At 40.2% G+C, this 14,970-nt stretch overlaps 1 protein-coding gene and 1 pseudogene across 1 annotated transcript in view; one reads left to right on the top strand and one right to left on the bottom strand.

Annotated features, from left to right (window-relative positions):
- Nucleotides 1–14,970, bottom strand: part of LOC109550088 (thymidine kinase 2, mitochondrial) — an 886,444-nt gene that overhangs the window by 469,357 nt on the left and 402,117 nt on the right. The gene's annotated exons all lie outside the window — the stretch shown is intronic.
- On the top strand, nucleotides 11,668–12,218 carry LOC141277233 (ferritin light chain pseudogene; annotated as a pseudogene).

Here is a 14,970-nt window from a genome sequence, read left to right as displayed (position 1 = left end):
CTCCCTTTCCACGGCATTATTTTTATGCATTCACTCCCCAGAACTGAAGACTATTTATGAAGACACATACAGCACAATCACAAAATATTGGGGTCAATGAGAAATGTGTGCTTGCGAGGAACTACAGGACCGGCCCTGATAAAACAAAGCATTCCATAAAGTCTCGTACTGTTGCAAGAGGTCAATCAGGCATGCAGTTTGAGTTTCCTAGCAGCCAGCCCGAAGAGGAAATCTATGTCCACCCAACTGAAGCAGCGTGATTTTTTTTTTTTTCCTGAGAGGCACAAGTATTCCCCTTCCTAAAACAAGCAAGTTCCTTCTCCCACGAGTCCCCCTTCAGAGGACACCGTGGTATGGAATGAACATGATGGTCAGCAACATTTTCGAGTAAATCCTCTGAAAATTCTCACCAGGCCCTTCCTTCTTTACTCAACACGTTCAGCAAGATTTAGTCCACATTTAACAGTCATCTGTTGAGTGCCTACTCTGAGCCAGGCACTGCTCTAAGGATCAGGGGTTCATTGATGAACAAGAGAGGCAGTGGCGTTACCCCCATGAGGCGGAGGGTGGTATGGTAGCTGCCATCTAACCAAAGACCCAGTAAAAGCATTCAAACCAGAGGGAGGGCCATGAACGTCACTGTTCAGATGCGTAGCTTTCAGAGATCTAATGACATTGGGTGTGAGATACTAGAGAGAGGTCACTGGGCTAGGCGTGGCTTGCAGCCTCAGACTTCTGAGCGCTAGTACATACAAATAGGTGTCTGTATACATACATGATGATACAGACAGACAGACAACATGAAGCATTTTAGAAACCTGCCCCTCTCCCTACTGCCTTGCACAAGCCTGCCTGGAACACTTACCAGCCTGCTGGCCCCTGCAGGGTTCTAAGTGCTGACTTAGGAAAGGATGAAGGGACCATTATCCTTCAAGCAATTCCCCAGCAGCATGTAGCAGATTCTTGAGCCCTGATTGTGTTATAAAAAGAACCTTTTTTTAAAAAAGAGTAAAATTGTTCCTCAACCATCTGGAACAGATGCTAGGGGCCAGCAAAAATACCTAGAGGAGATTTTTCTCCCCCAGTTTGAGTTTCACAAGGAAAAAAAATACATCTCAGAATCTTTAAGGTTAAAAAAAAAAGTAGGGGACACCATCCTCAGTCATCTTGCTTTAGATCTAAGACTCTGGCTTTCTTCAATTCTCAGGGCGATCGAATGAAATTCATTCTGGCAGGCGAGACGCCAGGAATTCCACAAGTGTCTGCGTCGCCAAAGGATGGACATTTTATCAAATGAACAATACTCTGAAGACTTCAGGCGTCTCAGTTTGCAATCTGTCGATTCGGAACTTGGAAAAGGGTGGGCTGTGGGGGCCTGAAAGCTGAGACCCTATATCTGAGAAGAGATAAAACTTCAAAGCCATCCCATGGGAAGAGACTTAATTTCATAGTCAGCCAGGGAATGTAAGAGAGAAGGAAAAGGGGGATAGAAAACCTCACGAAGAACACATACTCCTAACGCGCTTCCACAGGAGGTGACGCAGGATCGCATTCCCACGGTGGAGCCGCACTGTATTTGTTTTAAGGCCCAAGTACAGCTGGAGTGTTTGTAAAAGGAATGCTACAAACATGAACCACGATTTCTGTCTGTAACTCCAGGTGTTTGCAGTGCATCAGGACTCTGTGCATTAGAACTCTTGGCTCTGGAAACAATTCGGATGTAAATTTCACCTCTCACCACACCCAAATGAAATATTTATCAAAAAAAAAAAAAACAAGGGAGAATAGGGAGAGCTTGCTTTGGGGAATTCTAATTAGGTCAGAGTCCAGTGTGAGCGCCATCCCTGCAGATGAGCAGAGTCAGGCCACCACGAAGGTCACCATTCCCCTGGGATACGAAAGGAAGAAAGCCAGGGAGAGAGAAAAGGATTATTAACAGAGCATCAGCTCTGTGCCAGACACTGTATTTGTTACCTATCGCTAATAACAAATCATCCTAAAATTTAGCAGCTTCATCACATTGATTTTTCACAGTTTCTGAAGGCCAGGCGTGGCTCTGCTGGGTGCCTCCGGCTCAGGGCCCACCACAGTCTGCAGTCCAGGTATCAGCGGGGGCTGCCATCATTATAAGGTTCCACTGGGGAAATAGCTGGTTCCAAGTTCACTACCGTGGCTGTTGGCAGGCCTCTGGTGCTCACCGGCTGTCTGCTAGAGACGTCAGTTTCTTGCCACATGGGCCTCTTCATAGGACAGCTCATAACACGGCAGGTGGCCTCCATCAGAGCCAGCGAGGGAGAGAGTATAATGGGGTGCCCAAGATGGAGGGCACAATTTTTTGTCATCCAACCTTGGGAATGACATCCCATCACCTTTGCCATATTCTTTTCATTAGAAGCAAATCACTAAGTCTGGCCCCTATTCAAGAAGAGGGGATCACAGAAGGGCACAAACAGAAGGTGGAGATAACTGGGGGCCTCCTTAGAGCCTGCCAACCACGCAGGGCCAGGCTTTTCAGATCTGTTTATTGAAAACAAACAAAACATTGAGGAAAGTATCCTTTTCCTAACTGTGCAGACTGTGTAGCTGAGGCCATGGATGCCTGAATAAACTAAGGACAACCTTACAGCTCTGCGTGCAGCAGAGCCAGGATTCAAACTGAAGAACCCATACACTCCCTGTAACATCACACAAAGGGAAGCAGAAAGCTCCAAAGGGGATTTTCTTTTACTCACTTCCTTAGCAGTTTCTTCCTCATCATAGAGGAAACCACTTTCTTTTAAGGGCAAATTAATACCCAGTGTGGCACAATAGTTTCCCACAGATGTGTTCGTTTGATTTGCCGCTGAAATTCTTTTAAGATATTTTGCATGGAGAGGTAAACTATTATATAAAGGATGGGTAAACAACAAGGTCCTACTATATGGCACAGGGAACTATATTCAATATCCTCTGATAAACCATAATAGAAAAGAATACCAAAAAAAAAGAATATACGTGTCTAACTGAGTCACTCTGCTGCACAGCAGAGATTCGCACAACACTGTAAATCAGCTATATTTCAATTAAAAAATAAATTTTAAAAAATTTTAAGATATTTTGCAGGAGACTCTATTAAACAGTTAAAAGTTTATCTGCCGTAGTGCAAACAGCAAGTGGGGAGGTGAAGTGGAGTGGGGATGGGATATGTCTCTATCCACTCAACCTCCCCTAACTCTTAGAGCCCTGAGGATCTGAGAAGCCGGTTTGAAAACATACCAGTACAGTAGAAACTACAGTAAAATCTACGAGTACAGAGCTTTAGAGTCAGAAAAGCATCATGTACCAGCTGAGAGGTATTAGGCAAATCTCTCCAATCTCAGCCTCCCTTCCCTCACCTGGAACAGCGGGATAATGGTAATGCCTACTCCACACTGTGGGACAAAAACCCCAGAGAGCCCTGGGTATGTGCTAGTTAATGCTACTTAACAAATGCTAGTTTGTATGTTCAAACTAAAGCATTAGTAAGTACCAAGATACTATTAGACTTGTCTTCTAGAAAGGGAAAAAAGCAAGCGCCTCAGATGCCAGGTAAGATTGATGCTGTGAAACACAAAAGTCATGGGGAGAATATTAAATCCTACACATAAAGAATGAGTGGGATGTTTGCTTTCTAGCCATGAAGGGATAACTGATACCAGATTTTGCTTCTATTGTAAATAACTAGAAAACTGGATAGGACACATTAAATAACTGATTTCAGATGTAGGTAACAGGCAGTACATGACTGCTAGGCTTGAGGGAAGGGAAACAAGTGAGGTGAGGCCCATGGTGGCCCCGACTATCTTCTGCCTGGGTGATGCCTTAGGACACAGGGTAGAGGCATGGGACCGGAAGAGGGAATCGAAGGAGAACATGATACCTCACTGGGGTGAGACGACAGAGAGCTGAAGGTGACTGAGATCGCTGAGAGTTTTAGGTCAGGTACTGGACAGAATTTATCGAAGGAGAGAAACTCCAAAATCTTGCATAAGAGTCCTCTTGAGTCTTTGGCCAAATACTAAGCTCTGAATGCACAGGGCAAGACCCCAGGAGGCCAAGTAAGGAACTACTAACGGGAGAAAAGAACTTCTGAAAAACTCTGAGCTGACCTCCCCCCGCCAAAGTCACACAGGGCCAAGAGTTCCAACCAGTGAGGGTGGAGAGACTTTGTTCAACTCCATGGGCATTCAACAAACAGACTAAAAGGGTCACACTTTAGAAATATGGTTAATCTAGCCCTAGACCCACCCAAGGCTTTTTTTTAAAGCCTTGAGTGAGTTAAGAGCTCAAGTCAATTCACTTTCTGCTGGAAAAACACCACTGTGAAACAGACGTCAAAATCTAGACATCCAAGAACTTAGCATCCATAAAGTGGAGCATACAATAAAAAAAAAATCTAGACATGCAAAGAAGCAGAAAATGAGATGCACAGAAGAAAAATCAGTCAAGAGAAACAAAGTCAAAAAAGACAGAGAGGACAGAATTAGCAGGAAAAAAATTTTTAAGTAGCTCTTAAATTCAAGGACTTCAAGAAAACCAGAATATAAGAACAAATAGAAAATCTCAGTTGAGTAATGAAAGCTATTTAAAACAAACAGACAAAAAAACCACACTACACACCTATTAGGATGGCTAAAATCCAAAACACTGACAATGAGAAATGCTGGTGAGGATGTGGAGCAGCAGGAACTCTCACTCGTTGCTGGTGGGAATGCAAAACAGTACAGCCACTTTGGAAAACAGTTGGGTGGCTTTTTTACAAAGCTAAACATAGGCTTTCCATATGATCCAGCTATCATTTTCTTTGGTATTTACCCAAATGAGTTGAAAACTTATGTCTAAACCAAAACCTGTATATGATTGTTTATAGAAGCTTTATTCATAACTGCCAAAGCTTGGAAGCCACCAGGATGTCCTTCAATAGATGGACGAATAAACAAACAGCATACAATGGACTATCATTCAGCAGGAAGAATACAATCAGCTATCGAGCCACAAAACGACGTGGAGAAATGTTAAATGCACATTGCTAAGTGACAGAAACTAGTCTGAAAAGGCTACATGTTATGATTCCAACTAAATTACATTCTGGAAGAGGTAAAACTATGGAGACAGTGGTGGCCAGGGGTTTGGAGGAAGATCTGAGGGAAGGGATAATAGGTGGGGCACGGGGGGATTTTAGGGTGGTGAAACTATTCTGTATGATACCGTAACGGTAGATGCATGCCATTATGCATTCATCAAAACCTATAGGACCTGGCAACACAAAGAATGAACCCTAATGTAAACTGTGAACTTAGTTAATAATAATGTGCCAATACTGATTTATCAATTGTAATAACATTACACTAATGCAAAGTGTTAATAGAGGAAACTATGCACTTGGGGGTGGGGGGTAGTATATGAGAACTCTGTATTTTCTGCACAATTTTTCTATAAACCTAAAACTGCTCCAAAAAATAAAACATTATTTTTTTTAAAAAATGCAAATTCTAAAACTGAAAAATACATTATCTGAAATTGTTTAAATCCACTGAATGAAGTAAGTAGCAGATCAGACCCCTGCAGAAGCAGAGATCAGTAAACTTATACATGAAGCAATACAAAGTATCTGAAATGAAGTACAAAGAGATGAAAAGGCTAAATAAAAGAACAGAGGCTCAACCATGAGACCATATAAAGTACTGTAATACACTTGAAGTTAGAGTCCCAAAGGAGAGGAGATAGATTGGGGTAGAGAAAATATTTGAAGAACTAGCAGATGGAAATTTTCCAAATTTGATGACAAATATTAACTCATAGATTGAAGAAGGTCAATAACCCCCAAGAATTATAAGCAAAGAAAAAAAACACTAAGACTTACAATAATCAAACTGTAATAAACCAAAGATAAAAATCTCAAAAGCAGCCACAGAAGAGACACATAACATACAGGAGAAAAAATAATAGTTTCCACTGACTTTTCACCAGAAATAATGCAACAGAGAAAATAGAACAATGTCTTTAAGGGGCTGAAATAAAAACATCGTCAATGAAAATTCTATATCCGGGGCAAATACCCTTAAAAATTACGATAAAATAAAAAATTATAAAATAGAAAAAACTGAAAAAATCCATAGCTAGAAAATCTATACTATGAGAAATATGGAAGGAAGTTATTCAGGAAGAAGGAAAATGATACCAGATGGAAATTTATATTTACACAAAGAAATGAAGAGCACCACAAACAGAAAATATTAAATATTTTCCTCTCATTTCTTGATTTTTTAAAAAGATTATTTAAATCCAAATAGTAACAATGTATTTTGGGTTTATAAGGTGTAGAAGTAAAACGTGAGACTACAATAGCACAAAATAATGAGAAAAGAGCCTTATACTGCTGTATGGTTCTTACACTAAATGTGAGGTAGTAAAATATTAAAAGTGTAAGTTATGAGTTAAGGGTGTATACTGTAAATCCCAGAGTGACCACTAAAAATACAGGCCACAGAGTTAGAGCTACTAAGCCAATCAAGGAGATATAATTACTAGAATATGTTCAATTAACCCACAAGGAAGCAAGAAGATTAAAAATATGAGAAATATAAACCCAAACACATAATTTCATTAAATGTAAAAGAACTGAACACTCCCGCTAAAAGATAACACTCATTAGACTGGATTTTTTTAAATATCAGGCACTAACTATATCATGTATAGAAGCGTTCAAACAGGTTAGAAGTCAAAAGATGAAGACACACTGATTAAAAGAAAGCTGGAATAACCACACTAATATTAGTTAATATAGATTTCAAGGTAAGTATTACCAGATATAAAGAGAAACATTTAATAAGGGCAAACATGTCAATTCATGAAGAAGATATAACAATCACAATTGTCTGTAACTGAAGCAAAAATTGACAGAATGGGAGAAATGATAAATTTACAATTAGAGCTGCAAACTTCAATGCAGTTGACCCTTGAACAGCATGGGGGTTAATCCAAGGATAACTCATAGTTGGCCCTCCATTTCCTGGGTTCCTCTGTATCCGTGGATTCAGTCAACCATGTACCATGTAGTACTGTAGTATTTATTATTATACTATTGAAAAATATCTGTGTGCAAGTGGTAGTTCAAACCTGTCAACTGTACTTAGTTCTCAACAGACAAAGTACCTTAGCCCATTTGGGCTGCTAGAACAGAGTACCATAAACTGGGTGACATATAAAGAACAGAAATTTCTTACAGTTCTAGAGGCTGGCAAGTTCAAGACGAAGGCACCAACAGATTCGGTGTCTGGTGAGGACTCATTTCCTGGTTCATAGTCATCTGTCTTCTTGCCATGTCTTCACATGGTGGCAGGGGCAAGGGAGTCTCTGAGGTCTCTTTTATAAGGGCACTAAGCTCATTCATGAGGGCTCCATCCTCATGAGCTAATTACCTATCAAAGGCCCCACCTCCTAAGACCATCATACTGAGATAATTTCAACATATGAATTTGTGGGGAACACAAACATTCAGTCTATAGGAAGAAGTAAACAAAAAATCAAGAATATACAAAATGTGAACAACATTACAATCAACTCAATCTAATTCATAGTCTATCCAAGCGCACATGGACTATTCACCAAAATAGACCCTACTGTGGGCCATAAAACAAGTCTCAAACTTAAAACAATTCAAATCCTACAGAGTTTGTTTTCTGACAAAATGAAGTTGAGTTAGAAATTAATAACAAGATTCCAGGAAAATCCATAAATGTTGGAAATTAAGCATTACACTTCTAAATAACCCATAAACCAAAGGAGAAATTGTAAAGTGAATTAGACAGTATTTTAAACTAGAAAAATAAAAAACACAATGTACCAAAATTTGTGGGATGCAGCTAACACAGGGTTTAGAAGTAAACTTACAGGTCTAAAGATTTATATTAGAAGAGAAAAATAAACATTACCTAAGCTTCAACCTAAAAAGATTTTTAAATGAGGAAATTAAACTCAAAGTATGCAGAAGAAAAAATAATAAAGAATGGAAAATGATATAAAAGGAAATAATCAAAACGTCAGGAAAAAAGGCAACAAAAGTGGGTTCTTTGAGAAATTTAATAAAATTGATAAAACTCCAGCTAGACTGATGAAATAGAGTGAAACACAAATAATCAATATCAGGAATGAAAGAGAACATATCTCTACAGATTCCACATACATTAAAATGACAAAACATTATTAACTTCATTCTCATACTTCGAAAACTCAGGCTAACTGGATAAATTCCTTGGAACACACAAATTACCAATATTGACTCAAGAAGTAGAAAATCTAAATCACCATATACCTATTAAAGAAAGTGAATTTGTAATTAAGTATCTTCCCACAAAGAAAACTCCAGATCTCGATGGCTGTCCTGATGGTTTCATCAGATATTTAAGGAAGATATAATGCCAATCCTAAACAACCACTCTATAAACCTGGAGGAGGGGAACACAATTTCAGCCTCACTGTATGAGACTAGCATAAACCTAATGTCACAACCAGATAAAAACATCCAAGAAAAGAAAACTGCAGGCTCATATGCCTCATGAACATTTTATGAAAAATCCTTAACACAATATTAGCAAATCAAACTGCACAAAATATTACAAAATACAACACAACATGACCAAGTGAGATTTATCACCGGAATGCAAAGTTGGTTAACATTCAAATACCAACTAATAAAATTTGTCACATTAATAGAATAAGGTGGGTGGGGGAGAGCTATAATAATCTCAACAGGTGCTGAAAAATCTTTTGACAATTTAGAGAAGAAAAAAAGCTCTCACACTAGAAACAGAGGAAATCTACTTAAACCTAATATTATCTATGAGAAGCTTACAACTAACATTATATTAAATGCTTTCTCACTTAGATCAGGAAAAAGGCTGGAATGTCCACTCTCACCAATTCTAGTACAGTGTTGCATAGAGGTTCTAGGCAGTAGAGTAAGAAAAAGAAATGAAAGGCATATAAAAGGAATTTAAAGTGAAGCTATTTTTATTTACAGACTACACAGCAGTGTACATAGAAAATCCTAAGGAATCCAAAACAAAAACTTATAGAACTAAGTGAATTTATCAGTGTCACGGGATCCGTAGACCTAAACATAAAAGCAAAAACTATAAGATGTCTAGGGGAAAAGGAGGAACATATTTTTGTGAACTTGGGCTAGATAAACTTTTGTAGATAGGATACAGAATTCAGTAACCATTAGAAAACTGAAAAGTTGAACTTTATCAAATTGCTATTTTAAAAAAGATTTTTGCTTATCAAAAACACATTTTTAAATGATTAAGCAGGCTGTAAACTGAAAATATTCATAAAATCTGACAAAGTGTATATAGAGATATATGTTACATATCTCTAGCTCTGTTTCTTCTACAATAAAAAACAACCCACGCAATAAATAATGGCAATTTCTTTAAGTATTAAACATATATTTAGTCCACAGCCAGCAATTCCATTCTAAGGTATTTACCTAAGAAAAATGAAAGCACCTATCCACAAAAACTCTTTTACAAAACTAAATCATAGCAGCTTTATTCACAATAGCCAAAAACTGGTAGCCGCCCAGGTGTTCATCAAGAAGTGAAAGAATGAACAAATTGTGTTGTATTCATTCAGTGGAATAATACTCATCAATAAAAATGAACAAACCACTGATAGACACAGCAAAAGTATTATGCTGAGAGAGAAGCCTTCACACAAATGTACACATTGCTTGATTTCCTTTCCAAGAAGTTCTAGAAAAGGCAAAACATGATAGAAATCAGGACAGTAGTTATTTCTGAGAACTCAGAATGACAAGAAGGCCACAATGGAGCTTTCTGGGGTTATCGGAATGTCCTGATAAAAGTGTGGCTTACACGGGTATATATGTTTGTAAGACCTGTGCATTTCAATGTATTTAAACCTTAATTTTACAAATTCTTAACTTTTATTTTTAGAAATGGATGATTTTAAAAACATCTTGAGAACCTAGAAAAGCTAAACAATCTTGAAAAAGAGTAAGATAAGGACTTACACTCACAGATTTCAAGACTTATTATGAAGCCATGGTAATCAAGACACTGTGGTGTTGGTAATGAAAAAAGACACATAAATCAGTGGAACAGAGTCCAGAAAGATTCATACTTATATAACCAACTGATTTGGGGGTCAAGGAACCTAAGCAATTCAATGAGGGAAAACACAGGTTTTTTTCAATAAATAGTACTGCAACAAACAGCCTGGGGTAAATCTATAAGGGGTAAAAATTAACTGTAACTCTTGCCTTACACATACACAAGAGTTAATTCAACGTGGATCATACACATCAGTATAAAAGCTTAGAACAATAAAACTGCCAAAAGAAACCAAATGAGAATATCTTTGCAACTCTGAAGTAGATATGGATTTCTCAGACAGGAATGAAAAAGCATTCATCATAAGAGGAAAATCCGATACACTAGATTTTCTCAAACTTTTAAAAATTTATGAAAAGACATTATTACGCTAGGCACAGATCAGGTGAAAAGTCACAAATATATTCACAAAACATATATCTGACAAGCCTCTGGATCTAAAATATACAAAGAACTTCTCAAACCTCAATCATAAAAAGACAACCCAATTTTTGAAATGAGTAAAAAGTCTAGAACAGGCAGTTCACTAAAGAATACACATGAGGGACTTCCCTGGTGGTCTAGTAGTTAAGACACCATGCTCCCAATGCAGGGGGCACGGGTTTGATCCCCACACGTCACGTGGCCAAAAAAAATCTATGTTATAAAAATACACATGAGGGCTTCCCTGGTGGCACAGTGGTTGGGGGTCCGCCTGCCGATGCAGGGGACAAGGGTTCGTGTCCCGGTCCGGGAAGATCCCACATGCCGCGAAGCGGCTGGGCCCGTGAGCCGTGGCCGCTGAGCCTGCGCGTCCGGAGCCTGCGCTCCGCAACGGGAGAGGCCACAGCAGTGAGAGGCCCGCGTACGGCAAATAAATAAATAAATAAATAAATAAATAAATAAATAAATAAATAAATAAATAAAATAAAAGAACACATCAGTGTACGATAAGCACATGGAGAAAAGGCTCAACAGCATTAGTCATCAAGGAAATGCAAATTAAAACAAAGATGATATACAATTATGCACACACCATAATGGCTGACATTTCAAAACTGGCAACATCAAATTCCGAGAAGGATGTGGAGCTACAGGACTCTGGTACAGTAACATCCAGAAGGCAAAATGGCCACTTCGGAAATCCGTCTAGCAGTTCCCCATAACGTTAAGCATTCACCTGCCCTAGGACCCAGAAATTCCACTTCTACCCACAGGCGTACCTCAGAGATATTGCGGGGCCAGTTCCAGACCACCACAATAAAGCCTGTATCTCAGTAAAGCGAGTCATACAAATTTTTGGTTCCCCGGCTCAGGTAAGGCAGTGCACTCAGTGGTCCGCGGATCCGTCTCTTGCTTCAACAATGTTTGGACAGAAGAGGCCCAGGGACACCCCCCCTCCTCCAACTTCCGACCACCCTCCAACCTTTTTTCCAGTAGTCACCTTCAGAACCAACCTCTACACCTATCCTCAGCCTCCGGGACCAGCCGACACCATTTTTTGAGCTTAGCTCCTAATTGCCCGGCAACCATGAGCTCCCAGATTCATCAGAATTATTTCACCTAGGTGGAGGCTGCCATCCACTACCTGGTCTATGTGCATCTGCCGGGCTCCTGCACCTACCTCTCTCTGGGCTTCTATTTCGAACGCGACAATGTGGCTCCGGAGGCGTGGGCCACTTTTGTCCGCGAACAGGCCGAGGAGAAGCTGGAGTGCTCTGAGCGTCTCTTGAAGACCAAACCCAGCACAGCAGTCGTGCCCTCTTCCAGGGCTGCAAAAGCCGTCCCAAGATGAGTGGGGCAAAACCCAGGACGCTATGGAAGCCGCCATGGTCCTGGAGAACCTGAACCAGGCCCTTTTGGATCTGCATGCCCTGGGTTCTGCCCGGGCAGATCCCCAGCTCCGTGACTTCCGGGAGAGCCGCTTCCTGGATGAGCAGGTGAAACTCATCAAGAAGATGGGCGATCACATGACGGACCTCCGCAGGCTGCCTGGTCCCTAGGCTGGGCTGCGCCAGTATCTCTTCCCAAAGGCTCACCCTCAAGCACGAGCAGGAGCCTCCAGAGCCCAGCAGCCTTTGAGGGGCCCCTCTGGCGTCCCCCTGGTGAAGGCTTCTGCCTGAAGTCTTTCTCCGCAGCCACTAGGAGCCCTCTCCCAAGCGGTAGACCAAACGTAAACAATAAAGTTTTTTGCAGTAGCCAAAAAAAAGTTACGTTTATACTATACTGTAGTCTATTAAGTATGCAATACCACTATGTCTAAAAAAAAATGTACATACCTTAGTTTTAAAATACTTTATTGCTAAAAAATGCTAATCATCATCTGAGCCTTCAGTGAGTCATAATATTTTTGCAACAGTAACATCAAAGATCACAGAGCGCAATAGCAAGTATAATAATGAAAAAGTTTAAAATGTTTCAATAATTTTGAAAAATGTGACACAGAGACATGAAGAGAGGAGATGCTGTTGGGAAAATGGCGCCAACAGACTTGCTTGCTGCAGGGCTGCCACAGACCTACTATTTGTAGAAAACCCAGTGCCTGCGAAGCACGATAGAGCTGAGTGCAACAGAATGAAGTCTGCCTGTATTTACTCAAGAGAAATGAAAATGTGCACAATAAGAGCTGCATAAGAATATCCATATCAGCTTTGTTCGTAATAGCCAAAAACTAGAAATGACCCAAATGTCCTTCAACAAGTGAGGGAATAAAAAATGGAGTTATAATCATACAACAGAAGTTACCCAGCAATAAAGAGGAAGGAATTACTGATACACGCAACAACACAAATGAGCCTCAAAGACATGATGCTGAGAAAAGCCAGCTACAAAAGAATACATCCTGCACAATTTGATTTACATGGAGTTCTAGAACAGGCAAAATTAATCTCTGTTGAAAGAAATCAGAGCAATGTTTTCCTGAGAGCCAGGAGGAAGTGGGTGGGGGAAGGATGGACCGGGAGCAGGTAGAATGTTTTGGGGGTGATGGAAATGTTCTGTGTCTTGACAGAGATGTGGGTTACGTGGCAACATGCATTTGCAAAAACTCATTAAACTGTAATCTTAAGATCTGTGCATTTCACTGCCTATTAATTATATGTCAATTAAACAAATAAGGGGCTGACATTTTTTAAGGAAGAAGATATGGGGAGAAAAAGCATATACAAGAGCCTGAGAAAATATCAGGCTGCAGTTAAGCAGTGATTAATAATGGGTGGGCATCAATGAAAGGTACCAAATCATGGTGAAATATTTGTTTTCTGTAAAAATGTGGGTTTTGCTAATGATTCACTTTTCAATGTTATCTATGATTGCTTTAAGTAATTTCTCCTCCTTCCCTTTTTTAGGCATGCTTACTTTGAAAAATACGTTAATTTTCTAGTAAGTTTGCAACACTTTCTTAAACATGTACAGTTGGTCAGTCAAGTCATAAGGCCACAGTCTGTCTTTACCACCTACCAAGTAGGCACAGTCACCCACCTGAGGCCCAGGTGGCCAAGGATAGACAGGAGAGCCCCTGAATGCTGAGCTGCAGCTGTAATAGGATGCAATAAACACGACCACAGCACAGATCGTTCTCTGATTCACCCTGAGTTCTTTAGCTCAACAAATTGGGCCTTTTCTGTGCTTTGGGCTCTAGTTTTCCTGAAACCATTTTCAGATGCTTTAAATATGGCAGTGTATCAAGAGGCAATGAAATAAACTTACATCAACTTAATTGGTGGATGGCAAATTTAAGCTAACTGTAGAACATGCATTCAAAAAACAACCAGAATGTTGATTTGATTGTAGGGAGTGAACCATTTTTCTCAGTGCTGTGAGGGGTGGTCTCATCTCTCCCCCATGTCTCTTCCATGGGCCTGGAAATTATCAAAGCAGGATCACAAAACGAGCAGTTGCTAAGGTGGCTCAAATCAGAGATGAGACGGACCATTTTTGCATAGTAACTCCCAAGAAACTTACCATGGAGAGGCCCATATTCACAAGGGGAGACATTGGCTGGTTTCTAAGATACTCCATTAGTGGGATTTGACTCTCCACCCCTCACCATTCTCTCATTCAAAGTGAAGCCAGATGACTGAATGTTACGGGTGATTAAAAGTGGTCGCGTCCTAGAGTAACAGGCGTGAGCATTAAAGGGCTTAACCTCTTGTAGCAACTGCAAGAGGTTGACTCCAAGAGTTCGCCTTCAACCACCCACAGCTGTTGGGAAGCAAGTTAAATAGAGCGGGTAAGTCACACCTGAATCCCTCCCTCCCCCATCAAACTGAAGCACGTAGACCCCGCACTACCCAAAGTATGGCCATGAGCCAGGAGCATCAGCGTTACCTGGGAGCTTGTTAGAAATACAGGCTCTCGGGCCACACCCCAGACCTACAGAGTCTGCATTACTACAGAATCCCCGTGTGATGCATGTGCACATTGAAATTTGAGAAATGCTGCTGGGAGTTCATCTGTTTATATTTAACAAACACATATATAGCATTGATTATGTGCCAGGCACTGTTCTACATGCGTTAGAAATATTAACAGATTTAACCCTCACAGCAGCCTTCTGATTGTCGGTACTACTGTCATCTCCATTTCAAGGAAGAGGAATATGGGGCACAGAGAAGTTAAGCGACGTGCCCAAGGTCACGCAGGTAGTAAGTGGCAGAGCTGGGATTTAAACCCTAGAAGCCTAGCTTCGGTGTCCGTGCTCTTAATCATTGCATTGTGTAGTTGCAATGATTCCAAGGAGAAATACAGGATTTTTTTTTTACATTTTTCTGGGATCCATTTGTATCTCTACTTTTGTATTTGTATGTCTATAGTTAACTGTACTGTGATTTGA

The sequence above is a fragment of the Tursiops truncatus genome, chromosome 19 (assembly GCF_011762595.2).
Source record: "Tursiops truncatus isolate mTurTru1 chromosome 19, mTurTru1.mat.Y, whole genome shotgun sequence".
Classification (NCBI taxonomy): domain Eukaryota; kingdom Metazoa; phylum Chordata; class Mammalia; order Artiodactyla; family Delphinidae; genus Tursiops; species Tursiops truncatus.
Note: the sequence above shows the minus strand (reverse complement) of the source record. Positions and strands in the feature narration are given on the sequence as shown.